At 36.3% G+C, this 19534-nt stretch overlaps 1 pseudogene; it reads right to left on the minus strand.

The window, feature by feature from the left end:
- Window positions 1-1162: 1162 nt before the first annotated feature.
- Window positions 1163-7318, minus strand: LOC126066843 (CBY1-interacting BAR domain-containing protein 1-like; annotated as a pseudogene).
- Window positions 7319-19534: the final 12216 nt, after the last annotated feature.

Genomic DNA, 19534 nt, shown 5'->3' on the forward strand with positions numbered 1-19534 from the left:
AGTTCTTCTGCAGCCTTCATCTTGGTCTTCCTCTTTCTTTCCCTAGTCCTTCAAGGTCCTAACTAACAGCCTGTGTTGTTTCCTAGGGACCTTTTCCTCAATAAGTCTTGAAACTCCAATTTTATAACTCCAATACCCTGAGACTGTCAAAGCCTTCACTCTATTTTTTAGCTGCTTTTGGCTATGCTTGTTAGTCTTTTGCCCTACATAGATTATTCAGCAAATGCCTTGAGGGGACAATCAGTGTTTGGTATTGGCACATCCTGGTTGCCTTAGCAGTATCAACCTCAAATTTTGCCTCTGTATTCCTATGAATTTACTTAAAACTCTGGTGGCTTAGCTGCCGCCTTTTGCTTGTCTTCTGAGCCTGATAATGTTTCCAAGAATTGGAAAATCCCCTCAGAGGAGAAGTGACTTATGTCAGTTTTCTTCTGGTGTTTCCAAATTGTAGACCCTCAAGTCCTGGCTAATTCATTATCTCTCCTATTCTTTCAAATAGTTTCTTTTTCTGTTTACCCAATTTTTCTGATTGTTCTCAATGGGAGCACTGGTCTGCTGCAAGGCACTCTATCTGACATCTGATATCTTGGCGTCCCATTTTTTAAATTCTGTTTGATTCCATTGTTGTTGAAAGTAAATTTATAGGTCAAATGATGAAACTTCAGGTTTTAGTAAAGGCTAAAAAAAAAAAAAAAGAAAATTTGCCTTTCCTAACTTAAGATTTCACAGAATAGACTTTGTGTTTAACCAGACAGCTAGATAAGAGGGGAGACTTTTCTACTGATGAAAGCATGGAGTCTTCACCTAAAAGAAGCTACATGGAACTGTTAGATCTTTTGGTTTTTGTCACCCACTTACAACAATCTCTACCAGGTACACTACACTAATATGAAATACTTTGAAATAAATAATCTTAAAAATGAAATTTACACAAGAAGATGATATACAACTAGGTAGGACATTGAAATGACTAGTGTGTAATATTTTTTTAAAACCTTCATTTTTGGTCAGCATAAATTTCCTTTAGTTATTTTTACATTTCCAGTAGCTTTTCATTTTGAGGTTTAACGTATCAAGCTATTTTGAAGTTTTACAATTTAGTAATTCTGGATTCTGAATCATTTTAAGATGAAAGTAGAAATGTAGAGTATACTTAAGAAAATTAATTTTCTTCTGTAATGTCTAAGACTTCATCACCTTCGTCATCATCATCTGTTTGTTGATGTTTTCTTAGTCAACAAGTAGATACCTTTCATGTTCCAGATACACACGTAGCTGACAGTGATCTCTGGAGAGGTGACTTTGAATTTGCTCTTAAAATATCTAAATATCTCTGAGTTTTGGCGAACCTCTAAATCTCCTTCCTCATCAACCTTTTCTATATTTTGGTAGGCAGCAGTGTAGACCTCTAAAGCTTTGCAGCGAAATAACATTTCAATAGAGATAACTTCTAAAAATACATTCTTTATTTTCTGGTTTTCAGAGTTGTCAATAGTTTCCTCCAGGTGATGAGTTGTTCAGATGGTGTCCAGTGTAGCTCTCTGTAATTCTGTTTCTGCCTGTGACATAACATGTTGATCAGGCACGTTTTGCTGACATGTTTCTTCTGTGTTAACTGCTTAGCTTCTCGTTGCCTTGCTACTAATGTTGCTTTGAGGTTATCCTGCTTAGTTTTTACAGTAGTTCCACAAGCATTCAGAGGTTCAACTACTTTGACTTCAAGTCTCTCAACCTCTGCTTGTCGATAATCCTGAAGTTTGGCAAACTCATCAGCAAAGTTTTTTCAGGCCCTGCTTTAAATTTGGGGTCCCTGTAGAGGCATACACTTCGATTACACTCACCAGGAGGTCTGCTTTGTCTCGCAGTTGGGCAGTTTTACTCATATAAGCAGCAAAGATTTGGCATAGCTCTCCAAAATGCTTCCCCACATTTGTGACAGGATTTTGCAGTTGTCTGGTTTGAGCATCCCGGTTTTCCCTGGCTGCGCCTCAACAGCTTGCCTCACGCACTGAGGAGGACCCTGGGCGGCGACCCAGCAATGGCACGGATGTTGGGAAGAATTGTTATATTGGGTTAAATTTGGATAGTGAATATTTAATCCTGTTGGCAATCAATCACATCACATATGTCTAAGAATAAGAAGGTGGGTAGACATGTGTTTTATAGTTTAGCATATTTTATTTCTCTTCAGCTCCTAAACAGTTCATGTTCTGTGTTTAGTTGTGTGTAACTGAATTTGAGTTTAGGAATTTTCAAGTGTTTAAGATAATATTTAGATTAAGACACATTTGTATTATGCTGGGCATAATAAAAAGTCTATTTCTAAACATTTTGCAACACATTTTCAATATTTTTGATATTTTATATCATTCCAGTCAACTTTTGAATCACTTGTTCTTCCATGTCCAAGTATTTAATTATTTACAGCATCAGAAATTCAATTCAATTATTGTACAGGGTAAAACTGAATTACATACCTTGCAAGGAGCATATTATGAATGTCTTGTTGCATTGAAAAAAAAAAAGGGTAACCTTGTAGTAAACTTCAATGGCTTCAGTAAAGAACTAATTAGAGTGGTTTAAAAAAAAACAGTTGCGTGCCATATGCATACTTTATTTGGCTCTTACATGAAGAACAAAGGAGAAAAAGCACTGTTGTTGGAAGGGTATGTGCACATGTCTTCTACTGCCTATGGAAATGTTATGTTTTAATGTGGTAACAGGGAAAGGTGTTGAGTATCAGGAGAAAGGATGCTGAGATCTCCCCCACTGAAGGCCAGTTTTCTGAACAAAAAGAATGAGAATGTATTCCTTGATGTATACATAAAAAATTTTTTTTAGTCGTAGAGTAAAACACATTCAGAAAACTACATATAGCATAATGAATATAACACATGAATTATTATATACAGTCATGTGCCACACAACATCAGTTTGGGCAATACCTGACCGCATATACGGCTGTGGTCCCATAAGGTTATAATAGCATTCAGAAATCCCAGTTGGAGATCAGGACGTAGTGGATGGACATAGTAACTGGACATAGCGAACACAACAGCTTCCTCATGCAGCACGTGTATCTCATGTCTCTTCTAAACAGAGTGATCACACTGCCAGGCATATAATAGTACAGTACATGTATAATCTATAATACATATGTCTTGATAATCATAATAAATGCCTATGTTACTGGCTTATGTACTGTACTTTCTATTGTTATTTTAATGTGAACTTTTTCTACTTAAAAATGAAAAGTTTACCGTATAACAGTCTATGCTTCTGTTCATCGGCAGCAGCATCCAATCTTGTGTATTGTGCGTCTCTTGAGTGTTGTAGTGTTATCTCTCTGTTTAATTTTCTTTAAAAATTTTGCTGTGAAGTGTATCATGGCTCCCAAATGCAGCAAAGCCAGTGCTAATGATAGCAGCAGCAAGTGGCAAAGGAGGAGTATCTATTTGGACGTGAAACAAAAAGTTATCAAACACCAAGAAGGTGGAAAATCAATGAATGTTACTGCTCTCGATTGAGGCGTGTTTGCACAATGTCCAAATCACATAATGTCCTATTTCACAGAACGTATCGTGGATGTTAAGGGATGTGTGACTGACTGTATGGCATAAAGTATTATTATAGCATAATGAATTGTTATAAGGGATGCCATCGCAAAGGTCAGGAAATAGAGCTTTGCAGCCACCTCAGAAACTCCGCTTGCCCCATCCCAATCACAATTCCTTCCTTCTTCTGTAAAAGCAACTACCATCCTGACTTTTATGATAATGAGTTTTTTAATTTCTTTAAACATTTTCACCCAAGCGTGTATACCCAGTGTAGTTTAATTTTGCCCATTAAAAAAAGTGTTTTTTAAAATTTTTTCTTAATCTAAACATTCCCCTACCTCTCTTTATATATCTTTGCTATTTATTTGTTGAATTACCCAGGTCGTTTGAAGCATAGAGATCCTACACTCTGGATTTTGCTGAGTTGATTTTGATGTGTCCTTGTTTTGCTGTATTAATTACTTTCTTGGGAGCTATTAGACAATTTGGAAGTGGTGCAAATGTTTGGTTAATTAGAGAAGCCATTCATTATTCACTGGTATCTGTACATGTCCTTTCCAAACTCATGAAAGCTTATTGTACCACCACTAAGAAGGAGTGCGTGTGTGCGTTTCAGACACACAGGTTGTATGAAGCATTTCAGTTATCCTGTTGAGAGATAATCATGAACAAATACACTGAAATGAAGCTTTGACTTAATAAAAGCCTTAGATTTACATGCTTAGGCATATGGGCCTGATTTTTTGACTGTTTGCCTGACAGATTGCCTGACTGCATTTGCTAGGGAGAGAAGAGGAGGTAGACCAACAGAGTTTGTATCCACTAGAGCAGCATTTTCTAAAATATGTGCGGGAGAAACAAATATCCCTTTATATGTTAATCGTGATCCATGAAAAAAAAAGACTTCTGTTGTTAAATAATTTCAGGAAATGCTGAGTCACAGTGCTCATGAGGATATTTAAGTTGCAGAGCAGTCTTGCATTAAAAAAACCTGTTTAATTTGTTTTCCAAAATCTGCAAGACTAGAGAAGGTTTTTTTTTTGTTTGTTTGTTTTCCCTGAAAGTCTGACATTATCTTGTGATACACATGTTTACAATGGATACAATTTGGAACTTTCTGATCAAGATTGCATTGAATCTATAGGTCAATTGGGGGAGTATTGCCATCTTAACAATAGTAAGTCTTCTGTTCCATAAACATGGATGTTTTTTCCATTTATTTAGATCTTTATTTCTTTCAATAATAGTTTTGAGTTTTCAGAGTATAAGTTTTGTTAAATTTATTCCTAAGTTTTTTTGATACTATTGTAAATGGAATTGTTCCTTAATTTTATTTTTTCATGGTTTATTACAAGTGTATAGAAATAACAATTGATTTTTGTATATTGATCTTGTATCCTGCGACTTTGGTAAACTCGTTTATTAATTTGAATTGTTTTTTAAGAAGATTTGTTAGACTTTTGTTATAAGATTATGTCATCTGTGACTAGAGAGAGAGTTTTACTTCTTTATTTCCAATCTGGATGCCTTTTATTTTATTTTTTTACTTAATGGCCCTGGCTAGAACCTCCAGTATGGTGCTGATTAGAAGTGGTGAAAGCAGACATTCTTGTTATGTTCCTGATCTTAAGGGAAAACATCTAGTCTTTCACAATAAAGTTTGTTAGCTGTGGTTTTTTGTTTTGTTTTGTTTGTTTGTTTTAATTAGATGCCCTTTATCAGGTTGAGGAAGTTCCCTTTCATTCCTAGATTGTTGAGTGATATTATAATGAAAAGATGTTAAATTTTGTCAAATGCTTTTTTATGCATCTATTGGGATGATCATGTGGTTACTGATTTTTTATTCTATTTATATAGAATAAGTATAATATACCATATTACACTTTTATTCTATTTATATGGTATAAGTGTGGTATACCATCAAAAGAATTCAGAGCACTTTCATCATGAAAGCACTCAACAGTCTAAGAATAGAAGGGAACTTCCTCAACCTGATAAAGAGCACCTAATTAAAAAAAAAAAAAACTCACAGCTAATATCATACTTTATGGTGAAAGACTAGATGTTGTTCCCTTAAGATTGGGAACAAGACAAGGATGTCTCTTTTTACCACTTCTAATCAACATTGTACTGGAGTTTCTAGCCAGGGCAATTAAGAAAATTAAATAAAAGGCATTCAAATTGAAAATAAAGAAGTAAAACTCTCTCTAGCCACAGATGACATAATCTTATATACAGAAAAGCCTAATGAACCTCTTTAAAAACGTTTTAAGCTAAGTACTCTAGAGAAGCAAAACCAATGAAGCATATATATATATGTATATGTATATATATGTACACACAGAGAGAGAGATTTATCTCAAGGAAATAGCTTACGCGGTTGTAGAGGCTGGCAAGTCCCAAGTCCATGGGTCAGGCGTCAGGCTGGGGGCTTCTCCTGACTTGTGTAGCTGTAGGGCTGATGAATCCACGATAGACAGGTCAGATGGCATGCTGCTGGCTCATGGGCTGCAGAGGCTTACGATTCCAAGATCTGCAGGTAAGATGGCAGGCTGCTGGCTCACAGGCTATAGAGGCTGAAGAATTCCAGAATTGGCAGGCAGTATGGCAGGCTGCTGGCTCAAATCCCCAAAACCAGAGGTCATATGATGACAAGCCAGATGCAGGATCCAGAGCAAGTGAGCAAGCTTTGCCAGTCATCCATATATATATATATATATATAGGGCGAGGACCACACCTCTGAGGAAACTGTGCTTACAACTGATTGATCACATCAGATCACATTATTGAGGATGACTACAAACCACTGAGAGTCACGGCTCAGCCAAGTTGACACAAAATTGTAACCATCACAGCCTCCATTCCCATCTTGAAGCCCAAATGAAAGCCATGGAAAATGAATAAGTAGACTGAAGAAGAATTGATGCCTTTGAATTACAGTGTTGGAAAAAATATTGAATACACATGAATTGCCAAAAGAACAAAAAAATCTGTCTTGGAAGAAGTACAGCCAGAATGCTCTTAGAAGCCAGGATGGCAAGACTTTGCCTCATGTGCTTTGGATATGTTATCAGGAGGGATCAGTCCCTGGAGGACATCATGCTTGGTAGAGGGTCAGTGAAAGAGAGGAAGACCCTCAACGAGATGGATTGACAGTGGTTGAAACGATGGGCTGAAGCATAGCATCGATTGTGAGGATGGCGCAGGACCAGGCAGTGTTTCGTTCCTTTGTACACAGGGACGCTATGAGTCAGAACTGACTCAGCGGCTTTTAACAAGAACAACATTACATGGATTTTCTTATGTCGAACCAACCTTGCATTTTGGGGATAAATCCCACTTAGTTGTGGTGTATAATCCTTTTTATACGTTGCTGGATTCAGTTTGTTAGTACTTTGTTGAGAGTTTTTGTGTGCATATTCATACGTGATATTGGTCTGTAGTTTTCTTGCAATGTATTTATCTGGTTTTGGTGTCAGGGCCTCAGGGAATGAGTTAGGAAGTATTCATCCTCTTCTATATTTTGGAAGAAGTTTTGAAAAATAGGTAATAATTCTTTAAATATTTGGTAGAATTCACCTCTGATGTCATCTGGACCTGGACTTTTCTTTGTGAGTAGGTTTTTGGTCACAAAGTCAATCTCTTTACTTGTTATAGATATATTCTGATTTTCTACTTCTACTTGAATTCGTTTCAGTTGTTTTTGTCTTTCTAGGACTTTCTTCATTTCATCTAGATTATCTAATTTATTGCTGTACATTGTTCATAACCTTCCTTTATAATTCTTTTTATTTCCATAAGGTCAGAGTAATGTTCCCTCCTTTATTCTTGGTTTAGTAATTTGAATCTTCTCTCTTTTTTTCTTAGTCTAGATAAAGGCTTGGTAATTTGTGGATCTTTACAAAGAATCAACTTCTGGTTTCAATGTTCTCTTTATTCTTCTATTCTTTATTTCTCTTCACTCTAATTTTTGTCATTTCCTTCTATTTGTTTTAAGTTTAGTTTGCTTCTCTTTTTAAAGTATAAGGTTACATTATTCATTTGAGATTTTTCTTTTTAATATAGGCATTCACAGGCATAAATTTCCCTGTAAGCTCCGCTTTAGCAGCATCCCATAAGTTTTAGTATGTTGTGTCTTCATTTTTGTTTATCTCAATATTATTTTCTATCATGTCCCTTGTGGTTTCTTCTTTGACTTATTGGTTACTTAGGAGTGTATTATTTAACTTCCAGAGCGCTTGTAGTGCTATGGTTGAGCTTGGCTGCTAACCAAAAAGTTGTCAGTTCGAATCTGTCAGCTACTCCTTGAAAACCCTGTGGGGAGTTCTGCTCTGTCCTATAGGGTCACAATGAGTCAGAATTCACTCAACGGAAATGGGTTTGTTTAATTTTCATGTATTTATGAACTGTCTGAACTTCTTTCTGTAACTGATTACTAATTCTATTGCATTGCAGCCAGAGAATAGACTTTGAATTATTTAAACCCTTTTACATTTATTGAGGTTCGTTTTCTGATCTAGCACGGTCTATCCTGGACAATGTTACACGTGCACTTGAGAAGAATCTATATTCTACAGTTGTTGAGTTGAGTGTTCTATAGATGTCTGTTAGGTCTAATTGGCTTACAGTGTTGTTCAAGTCTTCATTTACTCGTTCATCTTCTTCCTAGTTAAAGTGGAGTGTTGAAGTCTCCAACCATTATTACTGAATTGCCTATTTCCTTCTTTTTTGTGTCTTGAATTTAAGGGCTCTGTTTTGGGCGCATATATGTTTATAATTGTTATATCTTTGTCGTGGATTGAATTATGTCCTCCGAAAATGTGTGTATTGACTTGGTTAGGCCATGATTCCCAGTATTCTGTGATTGTCCCCAATTTTGTGATTGTAATTTTATGTTATGTTAAAGAGGGTTAGGGTAGGCTTGTAATACCCTTACCAGGTCACATCCCTGATCCAATGTAAAGGGAGTTTCCCTGGGGTGTGATTTGCACCACCTTTTATCTCTCAAGAAAGAAAGCAGAGAGTGGAGGACCGCATATGACCAAGAAAGGAGCACTAGCAGCAGAGTAAGTCCTTTAGATATGGGGTTCCTGCACAGAGTAGCTACTAGTCCAGGGGAAGATTGATGAGAAAGACCTTCCTCCAGAGCAAACAGAGAGAGAAAGCCTTCCCCTGGAGCTGACACCCTGAATTTGGACTTTAGCCTACTTTATGGTGAGAAAATAAACTTTCTTTGTTAAAAGCATTCACTTGTGGTATTTCTGTTATAGCAGCGCTAGATAACTAAGACGATCTTCCTGATGGATTTACCCTTTTATTATATAAAATACCCTCCTTTATCGCTAGTAACATTTTTTGTTTTAAGTCTATTTTGTTTGATATTAGCATAGCTGCTCCAGCTTTACTGTTGTTGCTATTTGCATGATACATCTTTTTCCATCCTTTTACTTCCGATCTATTTGTACCTTTGAATCTAAAATGTATCTCCTGTAGACAGCACATAGTTGGATCTTGCTTTTTTATTCAGCCTGAAAATGTCTGCTTTTTGAATGAGTTTTAAAATTCATTCAGATTTAATATTATTGATACAGTTTCATTTACATCTGTAATTTTACTTTTTTGTTTTTTAGTCTCTTGCCTTTTTTGTTCCTCTGTTCCTCCTTTGCTGCTTTATTTTGCCTTAAGTAAATATTTTATAGTGCAGCATTTTAACCCCTAGAATAATTTTTATTTTCACAACTTTCTGTTGATTTTTTTTTCCTTAGTGATTGCTATAGGGCTTAAAATACCATATTTTATGCAAATAATACGTACCTTCTATATTTGTTTGCCAACCAATCCCTCCCTCTTGTGAGGTATTTTCATAAGCAACTATGCTAATTTTTTTACAACAACGAGTGAAAAAATTGACATAGTGGCACTTATGAAAATACCTTGTGGGGGAGGGAACGGTTGACAAACAAACGTAGAAGGCATGGATTATTTGTGTAAAAATAAAGTATACATCTTAACCTAGAGTTTACTTCATGTTTATATTAACTTAATTCCAATGAGATAAAGAAACATCACTCCTATATAGCTGTTTCCTTTTCCTCTTTTTGTGCCATTATTATTATACATATTGCATCTATACATGTTACAAACTCAACAATACGTTACTTTAGTCATTAATTTATATTGTTTTATGTGTTTTAAGGAAGGTAGGAAAAGAAAGGAGAAAAAGCATATTTTTAGTGTTATATTAACCATCTTATTTATCATTTCTCGTTCTTTTCATTTGTTTCTGTGGATTCATGTTACTGTCTGGTGTCATTTCCTTAGACTAATACATCTTTAAGGAGCCGTGGTGGTACAGTGGTTAAGCACTTGGCTGCTAACCGAAAGGTTGGCAGTTCAGACCCACCAGGTGTTCTGCAGAAGAAAGATGTGGTAATCTACTTCTGTAAAAATTACACCCTTGGAAACCCTATGGGGCAGCTCTACTCTGTCCTGTTGGGTTGCTATGAGTCAGAATCGACTTGACAGCAGCAGATTTTAGTTAATACATCTTTGCTCCCACTTTTCCCTTTTTGCTGTTTTTGACAAATATGCTACATTTCTATATGTTATAGGCCCCCAAATACATACATCCATATGTGTGTGTGTATATATGTATCTATATATATAATTGCTTTTTAAATCAAGAGGAAAAAGGATAATAAAAATGCATTTACACTCTTTTTTAATAATTACATAATTATCTTTACCAGTGCTCTTTCATTTTTCGTGTGGATTCAAATTACTGTATGGGTCATTTGCTTTCAACCTGAAGAACTTCCTTTAGTATTTCTTTTTCTTACTTTCTTTTTTTTTAGACCAGTTTTATTTATTCATTTATTTCTTAATTGTACTTTAGATGAAGGTTGACAGAGCAAATTAGTTTCCTATTAAACAATTAATACACATATTGTTTTGTGACATTGGTTGCCAACCCCACAACATCTCAACACTCTCCTCTTCTCGACCTTGGGTTCCCCATTAGCAGCTTTTCTGTCCCCCCCTTGCCTTCTTGTCCTTGCCCCTGGCCTGGTGTGCCCATTTAGTCTCATTTTGTTTCATGGGCTTGTCTAGTCTTTGGCTGAAGGGTAAACCTCAGGAGTGACATCAGTACTGAGTTAAAAGGGTTTCTGGGTGCCATACTTTTGGGATTTCTTTAGTATTTCTTATGAGACAGGTCTGCTAGCACCACATTCTCTCAGTTTTTATCTGTAAGATAATAAGTTTATGTTGTTTTAATTCTCTAGGTTTGTGATAATTTCTTACACAGCAATCAAAAACTAACAAAATTTTCTCCCAAAATGTTTGCTTGGGACACCAAAATATTTGGCTGGTTTTCTAGGTAAAAATATTGCAATTACTTGTATAATTCTGGAAAATATTTGGTTTATATGATCATTCCATTTGCTTATGCCTATTAAATTATTCCAGGAGTGTAAGAAGGACCTTGACCGAGTTAATTTTCAAGACCATGTTTTTTATTGCTTAGTTTTTCAGTGTTCTGCCTATTCTATTGCCTAGAAGCTTTCAAAATCTCCTAGTAATATTTTATATCTATTAAATAATAACATTTGAAAGCGGTAAATTTTTGGCAAATTGATTCCTCTTTTGTAAAACCTGACATATTCATCCCTATAATTATATTTCCAGTGTTCTTGCATGACCTCGTCCACTCATGTAATGAGTTCTGTTCTACAGTCATTGTTGGAGGAAACAAAGATTAAAAATGACATCTGCGACAATTCTGAGAGGGATGTCAGAGAGCTTGGATATACACACACATCCTTTGTCCTGAAAAAGGAAAAAGAATTAAGTGCTTTAGAAATGGCCATTCAAAACATTTGGTACCACATCCTTTTGTATTTACATTTAATCTGTGCTCTTCTACCAGAATCCTTTGGGAGATTAGTAATTTCTAATAGCATTCTATGTTCAATATAAAGAAATATTCACTTTGGTTTTTAATTCGTTTTGCATGTGAAATGGAAATAATTATTCATTAAGGAATAAAGAAGCCCAAAAGTAATCAAATTTGCTTGGCCCTTTATATCCTCTCCTCCTAGAGCCAGTGATTTTCTGAAGACAGAAGGTTAAACAAGTCAGTATAATTGGTGAAACTGGTGTATTTAGATTAGTCAGGGTGAATGTGTTTTAGGAATTTATGATAACACTATGGAATGGCAGAGAATCTTGTTCATCTCTTGTGAGGTTGCCCATGAGACAGCTAGCAAATGGAGTGGCCAGGCATATATAGTTTATATGTGGATGTCGCCTCTTTTTTCTTTCCTTTTCCATTTCTTGCCAAGAAGTAAAAGTGGCAAAATCTTCCAAAATTTAAGCAGGTTTTCCCAATGCGCAGTGCAGCATGATGGCAGCTGCTCAGGAAACCTTTGAGAGAGAGGTAGGGAAAAAAGGACTTAGGAATGGTACCAGACTGTCCGCACAAGAACTTGAGGGAGTCACTTAGCCAAAGCCCAAGCAATAGGGTGTTTGAGAGTTTGCTTCTAGTACTGCAAGGATTGTTCAAGCTTTAGCTTTAGCTACATGTGTGAAAATACTTAGGAGGTGTGTTTCACATTCTGTCATTGTTAAGGTATTGAAAGAAGTTACCGCCCTGAGTACAGGTATCCCTCTCATTAAAAAAAAAAAAAAAAGGGAGCCCAAGTGAAGCTGTGAAACAGTCCTTTTTGATGGGAAAAAGATATGGCACCTCCCAAAGCATGGTATCTAATAATATATTAACTCTTAGTCAGAAATGAAGCTGCACTGAAGAGAGGTAATGGAATAGAACAAAATCTTTAAAAACAAGTCCCCTTTTGTTACCGGAGAGCTTTTGACAGCTCAGTCCACTTCCTTCCTAACTTGTGGTGCATTAGCAGAGACAAAGAGCTGCAGTAACCTTTGAAATAAATAGGTGAGCTACTCTGGACTAAATTCTTTATAATTTGCAGCAAGCAAAGGTTCTGTCTACATGACCACAGGTTTGTCTGAACTCCTTCAGCAAGGAGGAATTAGTAATAGTGCAATAGTGCATAACATTATCAGGCCATTTGGAACTCAAGTTAACATAATATGGGCAAAAAATAAAACTAGGAAGATGAATATAAGTACCTACAGGTTAATGTTTGTTATGTTGAAGACCAGTTAGAGAGAGCATGATGTCAGTTAACTCAGGAAAGCAAGACTTACAAAAATACTTTATTTCAGTATTTGTATAGCCAGTTAAGACCTCCCTATGCTTTTCACACCCCTTTCTTTGCCCCCCTCCCCCCAACTGGACTGCAAAGTTGCATAGAACATCCCAAGTCCCAGTTTGATTAAGAGCCTCAGATTGCCTCTAAGACATTGCATCTTAAATGCCAGGAAGAATATGCCTTTGCTTTTTTCCTTTATAATTTTAAAAAGGCTTTTCTTCCGTTGGCATCTGTGGCTAGCCCTATAAATTAATAGTATCATAAATGACTTTGTTTAGTTATCATTTACTTGAGATCACAGCTGAAACTGTTTGAATCTGAACTTGAATTGTGAGGTAAACTTCAATTCTTACTCTTTTGTCTGTAACCATGGTGTATATATACTTATATTGTGTCCAGATACTTGTTTTTTCTTGGTAATATTAATGAAACTCTTCTTTCTTCATAAATGTTAAATAAAGGATACAAATTCAATAATGAGATCCTAACTCAGTTTGGTATTTAAACCCCTAGCTCTGTCATTATATAATGTTAGTTCCTTTTCTGAGAATTCATCTCCCATTTTTTTCACCCATCTCTAACCCTGGTTAATTTATTTACTACCTTTTTCAAAGGAACCAACTGTTTTGGGAGTGGAATAGAGGTTCTTCCCCTCATAGAGCTTATATTGTAATGAGGGAGACAAATCAATCACAAACTGATACAAAATTACATATATGATAAACACTATGAAATCTTATCATATGATTCTGTAAGACTTATATAGGAGAACCTGACAGAGCCTACGGGTTCAAGTAAAACATGGTGGTATCAGGGGCAAGGGTGATGGTGATGGTGGAAATAAAGAAATTACAAAGAATGGGGTGAAATTTATGAGTTGAAATTGATTGGACTTTGTGATGGATTGGATATGGGGGTTATAGGTTGCTAGGTTACAGCAGTATGCATGGTGGCACCATTCATTAAGAATAATGGTTAGAGTGGAGAAATGATCTTGGCCTCAATTTTGGACTTGCAAAACTTACAACTGTTATATATGTTTGTTGTCTGTCTCCTTCATTATAATGTAAGTTACATGAGGAATGGATATTATTATATTCATTTCAATTTTCCCCAGTGTCTAGAATAGCGCCTGAAATAAATTTGGCTCAATAAATACTTGTTGTATATATGAATGAAGAAATAAAAGAGAATTTGAGGTCCCTCCCCCTTTGAAATATCCACCTGAATCTTTTAGATACACAATTAGTTATATGGGTCAGGAGCCAGAATAGAGATCTGCCCCGGATATACATATTTCAAGTCATAGGAATATAGGTGGTAACAGTAGTCCATTCATGAACAAAGAAAAAAGAGGTCTGAGACAAAGACTTTGACATATTAACATTTACTGACAGAGAAGACGATGAATCTGCAAAGAAGTCATAGGAAAGATGGACTGAGATACATGGAACAAAACAGGACAAAGTGAAAAGAAGAAAAGAATTCCATAAAGAAAGGAATATTCAATGGTGTTGAATGCATGAAAAATGTCCATTGAATTTAACAACATGGAGGTTATTGGTCATTTTAGTGAGAGCTGTTTTAGTTCAATGGTGGTAGTAATGCAAAAGAGTGGAATTAGGAATTATGAAGAGAAAAGAAATAGCAAAAGCAACCATGGACTATTATTTTTAGAAGGGGGAAAAGAGTGAAAAACTTGAAGAGAATGTAGGGTTAAGGGATTTTGGGGGAGGGGAGATTATTTGCTTATTTTCCTTTTTTTTAAATTGAGCTTTAGATGAAGGTTTACAGAACACACTAGTTTCTCATCAAACAGTACACTTTGTAGTATGACATTGGTTAACAACTCCACGAAATGTCAACACTCTCCCTTCTCAACCATGGGTTCCCTATTACCAGCTTTCCTGTTCCCTCCTGCCTTCCAGTCCCTGTGCCGGGGCTGGTGTGCCCCTATAGTCTTGTTTTGTTCTATGGGCCTGTTCAATCTTTGGCTGAAGGATGAACCTCAGGAGTGACCTCATTACTGAGCAGAAAGGGTGTCCGGGGGCCATACTCTCAGGGTTTCTCCAGTCTCTGTCAGGCCAGCAAGTCTGGTCTTTCTTTTTGAGTTAGAATTTTGTTCTCCATTTTTCTCCAGCTCTACCCAGGACCCTCTGTTGTGATCCCAGTCAGAGTAGTCAGTGTTGGTAGCCGGGCACCATCTAGTTGTACTGGACTCAGACTAGTGCAGGCCGTGGTAGATGTGGCCCATTAGTCCTTTGGTCTAATCTTTCCCTTGTGTCTTTAGTATTCTTCATTCTTCCTTGATCCTGAAGGGGTGAGACCGGTGGAGTATCCTAGATGGCCGCTCACAGGCTTTTAAGACCTCAGACGCTACTCATCAAAGTAGAATGTAGAAAATTTTCCTCATAAACTCTTTTATGACACTTGAGCTAGATGTTCCCTGAGACCATGGTCCCTACAACCCTCAACCCAGCAATTCGGTCCCTCAGGGAGTTTGGATGTGTCTATGGAGCCTTGCCTTGTACAGGTTGTGCTGGTTTCCCCAGTGTTGTATACGTTCTTACCCTTCACCAAAGTTATGACTTATCTATTGTCTATTGAGTGTTTTTCCAATGCCACCCCTCCCCTCCCTCGTAACCATCAAAGATTGTTTCTTTTTGTATGTAAACCTTTTCATGAGCATTTACAGTAGTGGTCTCATACAATATTTGTCCTTTTGTGATTGACTTATTTTACTCAGAATAACGCCCTCCAAATTCATCCATGTTATGAGATGCTTCACAGATTGATCATTGTTCTTTATTGTTGCATAATACTCCATTGTGTGTATGTACCACAGTTTGTTTATCCATTTATCTGTTGAGAGGCATCTAGGTTATTTCCATCTTTCTGCTATTGTGAACAATGCTACAGTGAACTTGGGTGTACACATATCTATTTGTGTGATGACTCATTTCTGTATGATATATTCCTAGGAGTGGGATTGCTGGATCATATGGTATTTCTATATCTAGCTTTTTAAGGAAGGGGCATATCATTTTCCAAAATGGTTGTATCATTTTGCATTCAAACCAGCAGTGCATAAGAGTTCCAGTCTCCCTGCAGCCTCTCCAACATTTGTTATTTTCTGTTTTATCGATTTGTGCCAGTAATGTCAGGGTGAGATGGTATCTCATTGTGGTTTTGATTTGAATTTCTCTGATGGCTAGAGATCATGAACATTTCCTCATGTGTCTGTTGGCCGCTTGAATGTCCTCTTTGGTGAAGTGTCTGTTCATTTCCTTTGTCCATTTTTTAATTAGGATTATTTGTCTTTTTGTTTTAGAGGTATTGGATTTTCTTGTAGATTTTAGAAATTAGACCTTTGTCTGATTTGTAACAGCCAAGATTTTTTTCCCAGTCTGTAGGTTCTCTTTTTATTCTTTTGGTGAAGTCTTTTGATGAGCATAAGTGTTTAATTTTTAGAAGATCCCAGTTACCTAGCTTATCCTCTGGAGCTTTTCTGTTGTTGGTTGTGGTTTTTATCCTGTTAATACTGTGTATTAGGGCCTCTAGTGTTGATCCTATTTTTTCTTCTGTGAACTTCGTGGTTTTTGGCTTTATATTTAGGTGTTTGATCCATTTTGATTTAGTTTTTGTGTGTGGTGTAAGGTATGGGCCCTGTTTCATTTTTTTTTTACAAGAGGACATCCAGTTTTGCCAGCACCATTTGTTAAAAAGACCGTCTTTTCCCCACTTGATGAACTTTGGGCCCTTGTCGAAGATGAGGTGATGATAGGTGGATGGATTTACATCTGGGTTCTCAATTCTGTTCCATTTGTCATTGTATCTGTCATTGTACCAGTACCAGCCTGTTTGACTACTGTAGCTGTATGGTAGGTTCTGAGGTCAGGAAGTGCAAGTCCTCCTACTTTATTCTTCTTCAGTGGTGTTTTACTTATCCGTGGCTTCTTCCTGTTCAATAAAAAGTTAATGATATGTTTCCATCTCTTTAAAGAATGTTTTTGGTATTTGGATCCATATTACATTCTATTTGTAAATTGCTTTGGATAGAATTGTCATTTTCACAATGTTGAGCCTACCTATCCGTGAGCATGGTATATTTTTCCATTTATGTAGATCTCTTTTGGTTTCTTGGAATGGTATTTTGTAGTTTTCTTTGTATAGGTCTTTTATGGAAACCCTGGTGGCATAGTGGTTAAGTGCTACAGCTGCTAACCAAAAGGTCAGCAGTTCAAATCCACCAGGTGCTCCTCGGAAACTCTATGGGGCAGTTCTACTCTGATCTATAGGGTCTCTATGAGTCGGAATTGACTCGACGGCAATGGGTTTGGTTTTTTTGGAGGTCTAACATCCCTGGTTAGATTTATTCCCAAGTATTTATTTATTTATTATAAATGGTATTGTCTTCCTGATTTCCTTTTCATCATTCTCTTTATTAGTGTATTGAAACCCAACTGATTTTTGTATGTTTATCTTGTATCCTGCCACTCTGCTGAATCTTTCTATTAGTTCCAGTAGCTTTCTCATGGAATCTTTTCTGTTTTCTATGTATAGTATCATATCATCCACAAATAGGGACAGTTTAGCTTCTTCATTACCAATTTGGATGCCGTTTATTTCTGTTTCTTGCCTTATTGCTCTAGCTAGGACTTCCAACACAATGTTAAATAGGAGTGGTAATGAAGGACATCCTTGTCTTGTTCCTGTTCTCAAGGGAAATGTTTTCAGCCTCTCTCCATTAAGAATGATGTTGGCCATTGGTTTTGCATAGAAGCCCTTTCTTATTTTGAGAAATATCCTTTCTATACCTATTTTATTGAGAGTTTTTATTAGGAATGGGTGTTGAACTTTGTCAAATGCCTTTTCTGCATGGATTGAGATGATCATGTGATTCTTTTTATTTATATGGTGAATTACATTGATTGATTTTCTAATGTTGAACCATTCCTGCATACCTGGTATGAATCCCGCTTGGTCATGGTGTATTATTTTTTTGATATGATGCTGAATTCTATTGGCTAGAATTTGGTTGAGAATTTTTGCATGTATATTGATGAGAGCTATTGGTCTGTGATTCTCTTTTTTTTGTGGTGTCTTTGCCTGGTTTTGGTATCAGGGTTTATAGAATGAATTTGGAAGTATCGCTTCCTTTTTTATGTTCTGAAATAGTTTGAGTAGTACTGGTGTAAGCTCTTTTCTGAATGTTTGGTTTTGGTATCAGGGTTTATAGAATGAATTTGGAAGTATCGCTTCCTTTTTTATGTTCTGAAATAGTTTGAGTAGTACTGGTGTAAGCTCTTTTCTGAATGTTTGGTAGAATTCTCCAGTGAAGTCATCTGGGCCAGGAATTTTTTGGTTGGGAGTTTTTTTTTTCTTTTTCTTTTTTTACCTTTTTCAGTCTTTTGTTATCGCTCTGTTCAGATTTTCAACATCATTTTGTGTTAGTTTGGGTAGGTAGTGTGTTTCTAGAAATTTGTCCATTTCCTCTAGGTTTTCAAATGTGTTGGAGTACAGTTTTTCATAATACTCTGTTGTGATCCTTTTTCAGTTGTGTCTGTTGTAATGTCCCCTATTTCATTTCTTATATGGGTTATTTGCATCCTCTCCTGTTTGTTTTTTTTTGTGTGTGTGTCAATTTGGCCCCTGGTTTGTTGATTTTGTTGATCCTTTCAAAGAACCAACTTTTGGTTTTGTAGATTCTTTCTATTGTTTTTCTGTTCTCTTTTTCATTTATTTCTGCTCTGATCTTCATTCATTTCTTCTGGTGGCTCTGGGTTTCTTTTGCTGTTCTCTTTCTATTTGTTCAAATTGTGTAGCTAATATTTTGATTTTGACCCTTTCTTCTTTTTTTGATGAGTGCATCTATTGCTGTAAATTGTCCTCTGAGGACTGCCTTTGCTGTGTCCCAAACGTTTTGGTATGATGTGTTTCCATTCTCATTTGATTCTAGGAATTTTTTGATTCCATCTTTGGTTTCTTCTGTTACCCACTGGTTTTTAAGCAGGTTGTTATTCACTTTCCATGTAATTAATTTTTTTTTTCTTACACTTCCTGTTGTTAATTTCTGCTTGGAAGGTGTTGTGGTCAGAAAAGATATTCTGTATTATATCAGTGTTTTGGATATTGTTGAGGGTTGCTCTGTGGCCTAAGATGTGGTCTATCCTGGAGAACTTTCCATGTGCATTGGAAAAGAATATGTACTTTGCAGCTGTTGGGTGGAGTGTTCTATATATGTCTACAAGGTCAAGTTGGCTGATTGTGCTCTTTAGCTCCTCTGTATCTTTGTTGAGTTAGACGTTCTGTCCCTTGCCAAGAGTGGTGTGTTGAAGTCTCCTACTATTATTGTGGAGCTGTCAATTTCCTTTTTCAGTGCAGTTAGAGTTTGTTTTATGTATTTTGGATCCCTGTCATTGGGTGCGTGGATGTTTACTATGGTTCAGTCTTCATGATGGATTGTACCTTTAATTATTATATAGTGCCCTTTTCTTTTATGGTGGATTTTGTTTTTTTAAAGTCTGTTTTCTCTGAGATTAGTGTTGCCACTCCTGCTCTTTTTTGGCTGTTATTTGCTTGATATATATTTTTTCATCCTTTGATTTTTAATAAATTTGCATCTTTTATTCTAAGGTGTGTCTCTTGTAGACAGCATATTGATGAATTCTGTTTTTTAAATCCATTCTGTCACTCTGTGTCTCTTTTTGGGTGCATTTAGCCCATTTACATTCAGTGTAATTACT

The sequence above is a fragment of the Elephas maximus genome, chromosome 2 (assembly GCF_024166365.1).
Source record: "Elephas maximus indicus isolate mEleMax1 chromosome 2, mEleMax1 primary haplotype, whole genome shotgun sequence".
NCBI classification, from domain to species: domain Eukaryota; kingdom Metazoa; phylum Chordata; class Mammalia; order Proboscidea; family Elephantidae; genus Elephas; species Elephas maximus.